This window comes from Schistocerca serialis, chromosome 6, assembly GCF_023864345.2.
Source record: "Schistocerca serialis cubense isolate TAMUIC-IGC-003099 chromosome 6, iqSchSeri2.2, whole genome shotgun sequence".
NCBI classification, from domain to species: Eukaryota; Metazoa; Arthropoda; class Insecta; order Orthoptera; family Acrididae; genus Schistocerca; species Schistocerca serialis.
In genome coordinates, this window is record NC_064643.1 from 529,052,663 (window position 1) to 529,069,204 (window position 16,542).

The window sequence follows — 16,542 nt, forward strand, 5'->3', positions numbered from 1 at the left end:
ATATCACCGAGTTTTTCAAACAATTAAGTTCAGCTACTTTTGCTCTTCGTGTAATTATTAGTTTTGGAAGCAAACGAATGAATGAATGAACCTCCTGACGTATTTTGTATTTTCCACAATAATGTCTTATGGAATAATTTTCTGGGGTAGCTCCTCACTTAAAAGATACTGATTGCACAAAAGCAAGCAGTAAGGATAATATACGGTGATTATCCATACTCGTCACGTGTATATCTCTTCAAGGATTTTGCCATTTTAGCTGAACCATATCAATTCGTATATTCGCTAGTAACATTCGTCGTAAATAATTCGTTTTAGTTTTAGTAATGTCAACACCTACAGCTCTAGAGGAAAATGACTTTTATTACCCGTTACTGAAGCTCTCAGTGGCTCAGAAAAAAGTTCAATAAGCAGCATCAAAAGTTTTTGATCATTTGCCCAATGATATAAAATGTCTGACATTAGCGTCAAATGGTTCAAATGGCACTGGGCGCTATGGGTCTTAACGTCTTAGGTCATCAGTCCCCTAGAACTTAGAACTACTTAAACCTAACTAACCTAAGGACATCACACACATCCATGCCCGAGGCAGGATTCGAACCTGCGACCGTAGCAGTCCCGCGGTTCCGGACTGCAGCGCCTAGAACCGCACGGCCACCGCGCCGGCTCTGACATTAGCAGAGCATGTTTTAAATCTAACATAAAATCGTTTCTCCTGGACATCTGCTTCTATTCCGTGAACGAATTTTTGTTCAGATCTAACAGCCTGAAAAAATCCTGTTTTTGTGTGTAGTTACATGACCAGTATTAGAAAGAATGTGTTCATTAATGTTAATACTAATCAAGTATACATATGCCGTAAACCCACTCGTTCCACATCATTTCGATAAGAAGAATCGTTCAAATTATATCTGGAACACATAATTAACTACCCAAGTGATCGGGGAAGACTGAAGTTTATGGCTCAGCTTGAGTAAATGAAGGGACTGATTGATAGGTCACATTCTGAGACATCAAGGAATCTTCGGTTTGGCAATGAAATGAGGAAGGGAGGGGGTTGTAATTCCTGAAGGAGACGAGGGAAGAACACCGTAAGTAGGTTGAAATGCATACAGGTTGTAGTGGTTATTCGGAGATGAACAGGCGTGCAGAGAATGGTATGTCCTGGAGAGCTGCATCAAACTAGTCTTCTTCTGAAGATCAGAACAACAAGAAACTACACAAGTATTATTGTACTGCATGCACATTTGTTAACGTGTATGGACTTACATTATAGGGGAGAAAATAATGGTCTAATCCGTGCGAACTAGAAAAATAAGTAAATCAGTAGCAAAAATAAAGAAATCTGTGAAACCAAACGCCACCACAGGGCAATGCTTAGCACCATGTCACTCCACCCCATGTGTTGTAACATAACTGGATGTTCATCAGACTGTATTCCATAAGTTGGCTGAGAATGCGCCTCTCCTTAAATCGTGCAAGTGTGGGGGGAAGATTCCTGCAACGCAGCACTGCTTGTTTCAAAACTGAGTCCAAATACGCTCAGTCAGGTTAATTTAAACAGATACCGCAGACAACAGCACCGTTATTGTCGGTTCCTGGTGAAAGGTTTCCACAGAATGGCCACTGTTTCATAGACAATTATCGGCTTTAACCTTGTGACACTGGTTAATGTATAGAGCATATGTCTAAAATATTTCTTATTACTTTAGTTATTACAAACAATCGATGTTATTGGTGCTAATACGCCTCCGTAGCGTAGCGGTAGCGTTACCGCCTACCACTCCCGGCAGGGGAGACTGGGTGTTGTGTGTTTTATATGCATTTATATATTTATACATATTTGTCGTTGTTCATTGTTCCTTAGATGTATGTCATAGTCAGTAAGCTAAAACTACAAACAACTCTTAAGAGATGCCACCTTATTGCATCAGATCAGTTGTCTCCCTAATGATAGCAATTTGAAATGACAGTTTTAATGAACACAAAATGTCAAAACAGAACAAAAACTGAAAGGAAAATTCTGTGTCCCTACGCCATAGACACCTAAAGGATTAGAACTAAAATACTATCAGAGTACCTTTATAAATCAATTTGCAAGCGAACAAAATGTAACAAAATAATTATTTGAATGCCAAATTCGTGTATCAGAAAGTAACCACAGTGAAAACAAAAGAAAAAGACTCTCGAACTATACGGAAAATGTACACAAGAAACTTAAAGATATTTTCATCTGTACAAATGTATTGTTGATTTGTAAATAAAAATTTGTAAAAAAAAAAGGACTTGCAATACGGCGGCCGGCCAACAATGCCATATGATCATTTCCATTTCACAACAGTTTCTCCGATAAGTATGAATACCATTTGTATATTTCGATGTTAGTGGGCTTGAGATATCAGCGAACAGGTGAGTAATCGTACGATTATTTATCAATGGTCTTTGAGTCACTCGTCTTCAGAGCTGGTTTCGTGTTCCGCTAGCATTTGTCGCTTGTGTAATTACTCTTCTGACATTAACGACGGCAAATTTAATTCACAGTAACATTTCCTACATTAAAAAGCACAAAACCAATACGTATGTAAGGATATTTACAGCGCGTTTAAGTATATTTATAGCTCACTTTCTTCTGCGCTGTACATGTGAACAAATAGATTGCATTCGGTTCAGTTCCTAGATAAATCAAATTTTACTGGTTATAAGCTGTGCAATGCTGCTTCTAATAAAAAAGGAACACTGCAGATGAATAGTTTCACAAACTAACTCGAAAATGTTACCCACTGAGATAATATAAATCATTTCCGCTGACAGTTATAACAAACCAAGGCTATCTCATTATTCTAAATCGTTCGATACTTCTTATGGTCGAATTCTCGCGTTCTTCAGTTTTTGTTCATTTCTTTGGCCTGGTTTGTTATTTCACTACCCATTTTTCAAATTATGAAAATATATGCCTGATTTACACAAAAATAGATGAATTCCGAAAAAGGTATCACCCTCATATTTATCGCGATCAGTTCAAATAAAAGTAAACAGAATAATATTGTACAAGCTAAAAATATTTTTAATGCAACGAACATTTACATGAAATCAGAATTTCATCGATTTCGTTAACAACACAAAGAATATTTATTTTACTGAAAATAGTCAAATACGTATCTGTAACTTGTGGGCTCTTCGGAGTTGTCATTCGCGCCGTTACTGCAGGTAGTTAGTTGGAATTTTTTGGTCTTGAAGAGAAAAGGTCGTATACATTGCTTCGAAATTTTTAATTGGTTGCCATAAAACTGTGAGATCAAAGGTCAGTTTATATGGAGTTGTATTTAAAAATGCTGGCAAATATTTCTGGTGCCGAAACAAAGAGCTGGTAGCAAATCAGCAGCATTAAAACGACATTAGTGTTTTCAGCATTTCCAGACGTGATCCGCATCATCTAATTTTAGATATTGAAGAAATTGAGTCTGTTCCTGGACGACTGCAGCTAGTCAAAAAGCTACGTAGTAACAAATAACATTCACACTTTATTATTATTATTATTATTATTATTATTATTATTATTATTAATGTCGCAAAAATAGGTATGATTCACTGAAATGCTCATTGTGATTTTATTCGTTTATTGGTTGGTTGTCCATTGTGTGTGCCTTTTATACATTGCACTTATAGGATGGTTACTGAAAATATGCAGCATGACAGAAACAGTTTATGAACCTACATGAATGTGGTAGCCATATTAGTTACCCATTTTTAGTTGGTTTTGTGGTTGGAGGGATCACACTGACGTTCGTGAATATTTCTTTTGGATGTATAAGAACGACTGCATGGAGGTGGCATAATTCCATTTGGGCTGAAGTTTGGACTGATCGTGAAATGAACTGCTGGAAAGAGGTTACATAGGAAACACACAGAAGATTCAGAAATTGGAGAAGACTCTGATGCAGATAATGTAGCTACTGCTTTTACTGTAACTGATAGTAGTTTGAGTAACAAGTGGAACAGTGGGTGAAACATATCTGTACGATGCAGTAAGTGGGGTAGACTGTTATCTTGTGCTTGAAGAATCTGATTGTGGATTTATTTGCGTGGTCCAAAGTTAGTTGTGAGTCCCAGTCCTTTGGGGAACGTCTTCCTCCTGAGGGCGTATGTTAAAGTCGAAATTGATAATTTCGTGCAGACTTTCTTCAAACATTTTCACCACAGATTTTGTGCTCTTGGTTCATTGGTATGAAATTTTACACCCCATAACTCAAGGTGGACTTAGAAATATATAATAATTGAGCAGTTTCATTGATTACTATTCCCAAAGAGCGCACACAAACATGTACTTCATTGGTCTGTTGGATAGGCCATTTTGTCACTTAGAGGTTAAAGATGAACCCATCGCAAAATGTTGACTCCAGGACTGGGTGGTAGGTTGGAGGGTCCTGTCCTGAAACTACGCAGCCCTTGAAAAACTCAGCAGGATGAGAGGCATACATAAATGATACTGGCCCGAACCGTGACTGACCCCTTCCTGCTGAACCCACTGGGTTGCATACTTGGGACGCGCTTAGGTAGGGAGCTGTTTGCGCACTCTTCTATGACGACCATCGAGCCTCAGGCCAATCCTGCACTCTCCAGTGGAGAGAAACCGACGCCTTGATCCACGTTCCATTCAAGGTATTTCCCTTGTACACCTCCTTTGCGCACCACATCTCTGGGTATTAGCACAATTTATCGTAATGGATGTGTAGAGCCCAAATTGACTCTGTGGAGACGTCTGCGTACTGTCTGGGACGACGTCACCTTCCCAGTGGCCTCAAAAAAGCATCGCTCAATTCTGTAGATTCTCCTCCAGTTACAAAAGTCTCATAATTTGTAGTTAGCTGTCGTCAGCTGAAGACGATCGCGGCAACCACTACTACGCAGATCTTCCACGTTTTGTATGTAATGTAAGCAGCTCAACGTTCGAATCACCTAAGTGTTGTGTACGCCAGTTCGGCGTGGAATTTCCGATGCTGACAACCCTCCTTGCCGAAAAGTGACAGTTCACTTACGGTGTAACCTCGAAATGACCCTCCGTGTCACGCTGACAGTCAACAGCGTACACAAGCTTCACGGGCTCTTTAAAGACTGGACACAGCGCGCTTTGCTGTACTGCACTGAAAAATCAGATTTAATTTCAGATACATTACAGAGGTAGAGGTATGTACCGATTTTCTGTTACTAAAAGAATATCGAAAAAGGAGGTTCCTACCAAAGTTGAGACTGCCACATAAGTCGTTTTGCGTGACACGATAGCACTTTGTGGAAGATGTTTTTTATTACAAAGCTATGTTTTGTGGACGAATGTTTTTATTTCAATAAACCTTTGTGTACTAAAAATTGCTCATAATATTGCACTTACCTGCGCTCTTCCCCTTAAGGCCCAAGGATTGGACAAAAATATGGAAACACCAAAAACACGACATGCCTAAAAAGTTGTAGGAAAACCGTTGGAATTCAACTCCCAGTCGTGTCGGAAAGGATAAGTATAGATCCTTTATGGTTTTCAAGGGAATCTTATACCATTCTTCCTGAAAAATATTGAGAAGTTCAGGTAATGATGATAGAGCTGGATAGGGTGAAAGGTGGCTACACTGAGCCACAGCGCCAGAGATTGCGCCAAAGAGTATTATTCAGCCGCCTCCACTGGCAGTGCTTGCCGAGAACTCGTAGTAGTCAGTGCTTGCTGAGATGTCGTAGTGAAGAGTTCTTGTCGAGAAGTCGTGGTGGAGAGTGCTTGTTGAGATGTGGTAGTAGTGAGTCGGTGTTGATATGTTGTAGTAGGGAGTGCTTATTCCATGTTTTATGCAGTTGTTTGATGGGCTAGACAGCAGATGTTGTTCTAATGGAGATATTGTAATGATCAGAGTGCTTTTCGTCAATATATATGAAGGTAAAATATTCCCTTTTTTTTCATTATTTCCATGTCTTAAATAATGCGTCATTACAGGTTCAGTCAACAAAGCATCTGGCTTGTGTTCTTGTATTAGAGTGTAATTCTGGTTTTCTTGCGCAATTATAGTATTTCTATTTTTCTTTAATTACTTCAGTATAAATGACATTTAAAATTTCTTGTCTTATTGAAGAAGAACCGTGCCAGATGTGTACGTTGAATCACACTTCCACACACAGAACAGTTACTCTTGTGCTTTGTTGTTGCGTTGGTTTTATAGCTGCTGGGGACTTAATTAATTAATTGTGTTAACGGAAAATTTCATTCCATTCTTTGTTGTTATTCTATGCAGTCAGATTGCGTACTAAAACTAGTCAGGGCCAACCGTTTACGAGACTTCGTAATCGGAGATACAGCTACTAAAAATTTAAAAAGAATTTGCATTCATAATATATAATTAAGCCCCCATGCAAGGGATCACCGATCCTCCTCTCCAAAGTAGACGACAAAAGCTCAGAAACATTGAGGTCTTCTGATGTGATGGCCTGGAGATAAGCAACACTTCATCAAAGTGGCTCTGAGCACTATGGGACTAAACTTCTGAGGTCATCAGTCCCCCAGAACTTAGAACTACTTAAACCTAACTATCTTAAGGACATCACACACATCCATGCCCGAGGCAGGATTCCAACCTACGACCGTTGTGGTCGTGCGGTTCCAGACTGTAGCGCCTAGAACCACTTGGCCACCCAGGCCGGCAACACTTCATCCTCGAGCTGGCAGAACCAGTCGTGGCCGATGCGAGGTGTGTGAATAGTGGCCCTGTCTTTCTGGAACACAGTATCACCATTGAAGAACATTATAACATGGGATTGATCTGATCAGCCAAACTGGTCACATAATGCTTGGCGGTAATGCGTCCTTGCAGAGTAACTATGGGGCTCAAGCAAGATCGTGACACAGCTGCCCACTATTGGGACGTAAACTGGGACAGAAGTTGGAAATGATAGATAAACTCCAGTGGAAGACTCTGCAGGAGAGACGCTCAGTAGCTCGGTACGGGCTTTTGTTGAAGTTTCGAGAACATACCTTCACTGAGGAGTCAAGCAGTATATCGCTCCCTCCTACGTATATCTCGCGAAGAGACCATGAGGATAAAATCAGAGAGATTAAACCCCACACAGAGGCATACCGACAATCTTTCTTTCCACGAACAATACGAGACTGGAATAGAAGGGAGAACCGATAGAGGTACTCAAAGTAAACTCCGCCACACACCGTCAGGTGGCTTGCGGAGTATGGATGTAGATGTAGAATAGCGTGAAACAAGACTCATCCAATCAAATGAGTTTCTTTTATTGCTCTGTAGTCCAGATTTTACGCTTCGGCACCCCGTTTTTCTCTTATGGGCAATTGCATCACCGAAGTGCGGTTCTGCATATCCAGCTTGCCCTGGTATTTCCTGCCTATGGAGCTCCCTTAGAGTCGTTTTGGTTCCGACAGGGACCGCGAGTGCGACATTCATTTCTGTGGGGACTTCTGTTGCCGTCGTCTTCTTAGTTTTCGTCACACTCCTCTTCAATGACCTTCTGTCACGATCGCTCAATACACACTTTCGTCCACGTTGTGACTTAGCGGATGACGCTGTCCGCTTTCGCTGTATGCGGTATAAATCTTCGTGCGGTGATTCTTGAAACATCAAATGCTTCTCCTCCCTTGGTTACGGAAGTATCCATCATACGACAATCACGTTTCAAATTTACTTAGCTCCGGCGTAATGCGGCCGGAACTACACACAAGACTGTTCTGGCGACGACTGACACTTACGACGTATCGCGATCAGATACAACAGCGCAACCTGCAGACTTGACTAGCATCTGCATTTATTTCCAAGCACATGTTTGGGCAGTGTTTCCATATTTTTGTCCAATCCCTGTACTTCGATATTTCTCCCAAAGAGCCTCTCTTACGCAATCTCATTAGCAAATATAGATTAAAGTTGTTTATACGACGCTATAGTATGCTCTTTAAATATCACCTCCACAATCACGCCGTTTTTCCTGCCTACACAGATGCAGCGCGTTATCTTGGTTATAGAGTCATCTAACGGATAAAATCAGAAAAGTAACGTCGATTATGATGTAGGGAAGCGGTAAGATCACTACTGTGCATGTCATATATTACAGATTTAGCAGAAGGTGTTCTACATCTGTATTTAAATGACTAGTCTGCAATTCACAGTTTAGAGATTGGCAGAGGGACCATCGAACCACCTTCAGTCTATTTCTCTACTGTTCCACTCTCCCACATGCGCGGGCATCACGAACGCTTAAATCTTTCCGTGCGCGCTCTGATTTCTGTTACATTATTACTGTGATTATTTCTCGCTACGTAGGCGGGCATCAACAAATATTTACGCACTCGGAGGAGAAAGTTACTGATTGAAATTTCTTGAAAGGATCTCGCCGCAACGAAAAACACCTTTGATTTAATGACTACCACCCCAAAACGGGTATCACATCCATGACACCCTCTCCCTTGTTTAGTTGTAAAACAAAACGAGCTGCCCTACATTCGACTTTTTCGATGTCCTCCATCAGTCCTAACCGGTAAGGCTCACATATCACGCAGTACTACTTCAGCAGACGACAGACAAGTGTAGTGTTGGCAACATTTTTAGTAGAGCTCTTACATTTTCTACGTATTCTGACAATAAAACGCAGTCTTTTGTTCTTCTCCTCCGCCACATTATCTATATGATCGTTCCAGTTTAAATTGTTTGTAATTTTACGCCCTAATTATTTAGCTGGATTGACAGCTTTTAGATTTGGGTGATTTATCATGCAACAGGATGACCTCATGCTTTCTATTATTCAGTGGCCAATTTTTCGCACCATACAGACATCTCGTCTAAATCATTTTGCAGTTTGTTTTCATCTTCTGATGAATCTACTAGACTGTAGACGACAGCATCAACTGCAGACAATCTAAATCGTTTATGTAGATTAGGAAGAGCTAAGGGCCTATAACACTTTCTTGGCGGAACACAGGATATCACTTCAGTTTTTCTTGATGATCTTCCGTCAATTGGTGTGCACTGTCACCTTTCTGATAGGAAATCACTAGACGGTCGCACAACTGAGATGATACGCTATAGGCACGCAAATTCATTAGAAGCCATTAATGGTTAGTTCTAGCCACAAGTTCTCGAACGTGATATGTTTACTGCTCGCTAAAAATTGTAATAATTTGTAATTAATGTATTACACAAGCACATAATTATTATTGTTGTTCATTGCATTATTACTTTCTCACTTCATGTGTTTTTCGTCTTCGCGAATTGTTTGCCAATCTCCTCTTATGCCTTGGCGACTTATGTGCCACTGCTAATTTGAGACGTTGTGTGTTGTCTGTCCTCTGCACGTATTCGTACCATATGTTAAGGTACTCAGTTTTCTTTGTAGGTACTCTTCCTAATATCTCTCCTTTGCGTGTAATGTGGAATTCCTATTGGGCTCTTAACGTTCATGCCTTTGCTTTTAATTTCACCAAAGGTTTTTAGTTTTTTATATGCTTCCCATAATCATTTCTTTTTCTAGTTCTTCGCAATCTTCCTGTGTCCATTTCGCCTTGGCTTTCCTGCACTTCCTATTTATTTCGTTCCTAAGTAACTTCACTGCTGTAGTCCTGTCCTTTTATTAACATTTTTGTACGTGCTTATTTCACCAATCAATTGAAGAATTCCTTCTATTACCAGTGGTTTCTACGGAGTTACCTTCGATGTATTTCTTTTTGTCTGTCCAACTTACGTGATTGTCCTTTTTACAGAAGTCCATTTCTCTTCAACTGAATTGCCTATTTTGGTATTTATTATCACAGTATCTAAAACATTAGAGAATTTCAAATGCGCATCATCATTCCACAGCACTTCAGTATCCCTCTTCTTCCCACATTGATTCTACCGAACGGTTCTATTCTTCATCATTAATACACCGTAATCTGAGTCTACATTGGCTCCTGGGTACGTCATACAGATCAATACATGATTTTGTACTCTGTCTCCCCATGATGTAATCCAGTAGGAATCTTCCCTTATTTATGAAATCATTTCCAATTATATCTCCACCTGCTGCGGAAACTGAACAATCTTTTCGCTGTTACTACCCGAAATCTACTGCAAAACTCAATTATTCTTTTCTCTCACTCGTACTATTGAGCCCATATTTTCCCCTAACTCTTTCTTCCATTCCTTCCCCTACTATGGTGTTCCAGTCGCTCATGATTATTAGATATTCATCTCTCTTTACATACGGAACTTATTATTTCAGTATTCTCATATACGTTCTCCATCTCCTCATCTTCTACTTGTCACGTCGGCAGACAGTAAGTCACTGTCTACCCTACCTTCTTAATGATGACGAATTCTACTCTCATTATACCATTTTCTGTTTCTGATGATATTAACCCTTTATTCATATCACCAGATATCCTTATCTTCTATTCATTTCACTTCAGTTACCCCATTGTATGTAAATTGAGCCTTTGCATTTTCCTTTGCAAATTTTCTAGCTTCCGTACGGCATTCAAAATTCTGCCATTCCACACCCCAACTCATAGAATTGGCATTCCTCTCCCAGAGATCTGATTGGGGGACTAATACAGAGTGTTCCGCCAATGGGGAGATCATCAGACATTTTCAGTTAAAGGCCTCTTGCCCTGTAGATACACATTATATGAACTTAATCAAGCGCTTTCCATTGCCTTAGATAATTGCTGACCTATCCGCCTTTTGATGACAGTTTCATACCCCGAGGGCAAGAAAGCGGCCTGGAAATCTGTCCTCCTCTCCACTCTCTTTGGCAAGGCCGTTGGCAGAGCAAAGGTGGTCCCTTGTACCGAAAGTCTTCGACCGCATTTCTAATGATTTTTATTCCAAATTGAAGCAGTAGCTGGCATTCCACCTGGGACGCAGATTACTGCTCAAAACGGTTCCCCTAATCCATGGTGACCGTGACTAAATACGAAGGCTACCAGGAAAGTAAGGTCCAATCGACTGAAGAATGGGAACCACAGTGAAAATGCGATGAAGCATTGCATCGGTGTTTTGCACAGCGTCTCTAGTACGCCAGACGATCGCGTCACGTCGCTCTTTTCAGTTCTGAGTGCACAGTGAGCATGTAAAGATGCTTAGAAAATAGTCTCCAGCCAAGTGTGAGTGCCTGAAAGGGATTTCGCCTGATTTAATGAAGCTCACACAACGTAATTGTCATGCATTTCCTTCTTCAATTCTCGCCCGCATATTCCACGGCCAATGAGGACGCCCCTGCAGCGTTTTCGATGGGAAGTGTTTGATCGTCCACCACACAGCCAGAACTTGGCTCCCTCTGATTTTCACATCTACTCACATGAACCGCTGGCCATGAGGACAACGTTTTGGCGCAGACAACAAGTTGCAAAACTGCGTAGACAGTTGACGGAAAGCCTGCTATGACGAGGGTATTCGAAAGTTGGTACAAAGCTACGAAAAAATGTCTCGGTCGGAGCGGCGTCTGAGTAGAGAAGTAGCTGGAAAGTGTAGCTAACTGTTGCAAATAAATCATTTTTGAAACTTCCTGGCAGATTAACACTGTGTGCCGGACCGAGACTCGAACTCGGGACCTTTGCCTTTCTCGTCTCCTACCTGTGAGGACGGGGCGTGAGTCGTGCTTGGGCAGCTCAGATGGTAGAGCACTTGCCCGTGAAAGGCAAAGGTCCCGAGTTCGAGTCTCGATCGGGCACACAGTTTTAATCTGCCAGGAAGTTTCATATCAGCGCACACTCCGCTGCAGAGTGAAAATCTCATTCTGTAAATCATTTTTTATTTTCACTGTGCTTTCCGTTTCGTGACGATCGGACCTTACTTTCCCAATAGCCCTCGTGTACCGCACAATAAACAGTTCTCCCTGTCATGTTCTTTACAAAATATGAAAATAAGATGTTTATCAGAACGAGAGCACGAAAAATATATTCAGATGGTAATCGACCGTGAAGTATTACTGTGTATCTGTTTATCTGGATTACGCGGAACAGAACTTTAGAAGGTGCAGCAGAGTCAGCATGTAAATGTTTTTAGTTGCGAGAACTTTCTTATTTTGCTGTAGCATGACTGTTTCGAAACAACGAACCATTGTGGTCACTGGATGCCTGATTTCACGCTGCCCCGAAGTAAACCCATCTGCAAGTTTTCCTACTACGTGGCTGAAATATTACATTAAAATTTCTTCCGCTGTACTTGAACCAGTGACCTTTGTTCCCTGCCATAATTTAGCGCAACACTTTGCCTGTGGCAAAACGTGTAGGTGTTTAACAGAACCTGTTTACCTGCTTTCATCGTCAGATTTTAGCGGTGTCCACGTCTTCCTTTCGTTCCCCTGTTTGCAGTAATAATTGCACACAGTCCTTTACAGAACAACGGACGAACCAACACGCGTACTCCCAAACATGCTATTGTGATACTCTCATACAGTTTCTTATAGTTACGTGCACTACAGAATATTCAGAAGGAACACAAGAAAATGAATGTAGAACAAACTATTTCGGATTGCCTTAACTAGCTGAGAGGTAGTGGTTAGTTGAACATCTTGTACTTCCCAATCGGACTGTATTCTAGGGTAACTCCATACATTTCCAACGAATATTCGTAAACCAGGAAAGGGTAATCAGGATGACTATGTGTTCGCTAATGAAGCTTAGGCTGCGCCTTAGGAATTCTTCTTCTGACATCTCCGTACACACACTCCCCTGTGGATCACTTACCTTACAGCAGCAATCAATCTGAAGGAACTGCCAATTTTTAGCGAAAAAAAAAACAGACTCAAATACGGTTTGAGCTCACTTCTTTAACCACTGCAAAGAATGTTGCGCATTTTTCTATAGCTTCCATTTTAAGTCTGCTTCTAACAGAAATGAAAAATGTTACTTACAAACATTGGACATTGACACATAAATTAAAAAGCATCAACGCACGTTCTGAAACTTTCGCTGTAATGTAGTATTCATATTTATGCAGGAGCCTGCTGACGAAAGTCTCTAAAGTTTTACATATTTTTTTTATTTTTATCTCAATATTGTTCGTAAGTCGGCATGCTATGCATCAGACCACGTCCGAATAAGCTATGGCTCGTACAATATTCTGCTCCTTTAACAAACTGAAAAAGACTAGTACCTTTTTTGGGAAGGAGGACATTAATAATACATGTAGACAGTTCAAGGATCAAGATCTGTTACCGACTGTATAGTACTGATGGGAAACCGCCGTAGCCCCACAGTGAAGAGTACTCATCTTTTAAGAGGAAGTTAATAGACAAATTGATCATTATGTAGTGAGACTGAAGATATGGCACTGACTCGCTGGTGCTAAAACACGCACTCCAAACATCTAGCTGTTTTACCAAGTAACCGTGAACCAGAAGATATTTTAAAAAAAGGTACAGACTGCGTTTGTTACTAAAGGAGAGAACACACCTGTTGTATAAGAGCAGGTGTACACAACATCTCGATGAAAAAACTAAGGGAGAGACAGACTTAAATGCAGTGGAATAACGTTAAACAATTTGTATTTAAAGCAGCTTCAAAAGTTCTGGGAGCAATAAAGCCAAAAAAAAGACAGGTTTAAGAATATGGAATGAGAACATCGTGTTAGGACATGGTTTATTTAGTTCATTTAAAATAGCAAATAGAAGAATCTAAATTTCGATATCAAGAAAAGCAAAGAATAGTAAAAACAGTCATTAGTACTGCACTGGGAGAGGACTGAAACATACTCATTAATAATATGGAGATTGATGTGGTTGGACATAAAATTATGAAAGGACATAATAAAGGTGTGACGAGCATATACTAATAAATTTTATTGAAGAAAAAACTTGGAAAATAACAGAAACGCATGGTGTAATAACGATGTAGATGCCAAGAGATGGAACAGTTCATTATTGAACTTGAGGGAGCATACTCTTTGGCAATGTCAGAGATGAAACACCTTCAGGAAGTCTATGAACAGGAAGCAAGTGGGTATGAAAACATTAGCGCAAAATTGGTAAAGTATGCTGAATCACAAATGAAACAGTTTGTTTAATATTTGTCGGTGTCAAGGAAGAATCCCACAAATACGAAAAGTAGCCAGAGTCGACCCATTAAAAAAAAATTGAAACAACAGTCATTTAAAGAAGCATAAGTGTACTAAACACTGAGTAAAAATTATACCTAAGAATGTTAAACAACAGTACGAAGGTTTTGAGGGAAATAAAACTTAGTGAAGTGTATCAAGCTTTTAGGAGAAGACATTCATGAATTAGTAATGTTTTTCTATTAAACTAATTGGAAAGTGCATAAAATTCAGTATAGCTACTCGTATGGTATTTCTAGATTTCAAAAAAGGCTTTAACTTGACTGAAGAGGAAACTCCTATGGAAGTAGTGCAGGAGTAATTGACTTCTGAAAACGAAGTGGTGAGCAGTTACGAATCAAGTCATCCCACAGGAACGCAGGCTCTGTCCTAAGCTTTTTAACACGTATCTAGACGAGGTCATATGAAGTTGGAAAGAAGATGTTTAAACCCAAGGGAGCAGAGACTGACATTAGGATATCATGGTTGATTCTTTTTGTTAGTAACCTTTTAGTTGTATATTACACAGCAGACAGGCTGCCTTTCGCTGTTCATAAACCGAATCAGATCTGCCATGGGTAAAATTATGAATGGCATTGACAAAAAAATACCCTGGTAGATCAGAAACAACTGCCGATGATACGCCAGCTATTTTAGTTATTACGACTGGGTGCCAGTTACAACTATGACAGAAAGGGGAACAATTAGACGCATTCTGACAGGAAAAAACAAGAATAGAAACACGACTCAAATTTTACGAAGTTATGGAAGTAGCAGAATTGATGCATGGAAACAAAAAATGGTAGTGGCCAAAAACGACAAAAGCCATATACAGGCAGCATAGATGAAATTTTTTAGACTTATACGACTCAGACACCGGATAAGATACGAAACAATGTACTTATAAAGGGATTAACTTTTTAAGTGTCATATAAATAGGATGGAAAATATCAGAATACCGGCCACAAGTCAGTGGGTAGAAAGAAGTACTGGAAGAGGTAGAAAGTGTTGGGAAAGGGATCGAGTCATGTTGCTTAAAATTCCTTGGAAGATGAGAAAGAGAAAGAAAGAACACACGCTTTGCTGTTATCGACTTGGGGGCTGTTTAGCTCTGGAAGTCACCTTTCGTCAGGGTATTCACGTTTCACTCCGCTGCAAATACATGTATTAAACTGAGCCATGTATTTTGATGTCACAAGGAACACGGACCGAACTCGTAGACTGGTGTACCTCGTCAAAAAGTCAGCAATAAATCAGCATGGGGAATTTGGCGCTAGTTGTTAACAGGTGTCACACATAGCTAAAGCCTTTTCAGTAGTAACAAAACTTGACTTCATAGGTTTTCCTTGTAAAATACGTCTATTTTAACGGCGAAGTCCAGTAGAATTTAGTCGTATGCTGCTGCAAACGTCGGCTTAGAAAAAGCGGAATTCTGTCAGTTAAATTTCGCCGCCAGCAAAACCTGTCTAACCAGAGAGTTGGTAGTGGTATTTCTATCTAGCAATCGTGGTTTGATCTGTGACAACATAGGCACATTAATGTCACACATCCCAGTTTACACAAGGAGGGATGAGCAGTTAGAGGAAACACAGCGGTAGACACCGCTGAGGGTTTTCCCCGCCTATTAGTCACCAGCAGTTGCTCCGACCACAGACTAGCTTTCGTAATGCAACCGCTGTAAACACCTTGTAGTCCGATTTTCCTCGTGTTACTAACTTGTAACAAAAAATAGTATCTATAAAGCAAGAACTTCCGTGAAAAGAGGGATTCTACACAGGACGTGTGCAAAATGCCATGCGTTAGAGAAGCGTGTGGTGGCAGGGAAGAGCGTGCGAACGTTAGAGTAGGGCGCGGGGTGGACTTACCACTCTTTCTCAATTGGAGGCGCAGGGAGGCAGCTCACTCTATTGACAGTCGCATCCCGACTGAATCACACAGACGCACGCAAGCACGCACACAGACGCAGATGCGCGCGCGGACTCGCACGCACCCTCCCCCGCCCGCTACGTCACTTCCTGCTGTCTGTCACTCGACACTTGTTGCTCTCCGTCGCGTCTGCGCTCGTTTCTTCCGCCTCGCCTCGAGAGATCTCGCTTCCCCGCCCTGTTACACGAGTCGTCTTTATTTCGCGAGTCGCGCCGTGCACTTGGATTCCTGCAGTGAGTAGGGGAACAGCCGTGCCGATCTGCAACCGGCAACTGTCCTTCCTGCAGCCAACCTACCGCCACTGGCCTGCGCACGCCGGCTACGCTTGTCTGACGGCCTCGCCCCGCCTGGGATGGACCTCCGTTACTGGCGCGCTCTGTGAGCAGGACAGCCAACTAACCGGTTTGCGCGCATCGATTAGTTGGCAGACGGGGCACGTGGCGGCGCGCTACGTTTAACTTTGGACACTTCGTTTGCTGTCAGTTTTATTGCTAAGAGGATGTTTCCTATTATTTCAACTAAGAGAATTTGTACCAGCATTGAGAGACCAATAACC

At 41.1% G+C, this 16,542-nt stretch overlaps 1 long non-coding RNA gene across 1 annotated transcript in view; it reads right to left on the minus strand.

Moving 5' to 3' along the window:
- Nucleotides 1-16,301, minus strand: part of LOC126484146 (uncharacterized) — a 446,230-nt gene extending 429,929 nt beyond the window's left edge. The window contains exon 1 of the long non-coding RNA XR_007587815.1: nucleotides 15,926-16,301. This is a non-coding gene — a long non-coding RNA (uncharacterized LOC126484146). The remainder of the gene's footprint in view (nucleotides 1-15,925) is intronic.
- Nucleotides 16,302-16,542: the final 241 nt, after the last annotated feature.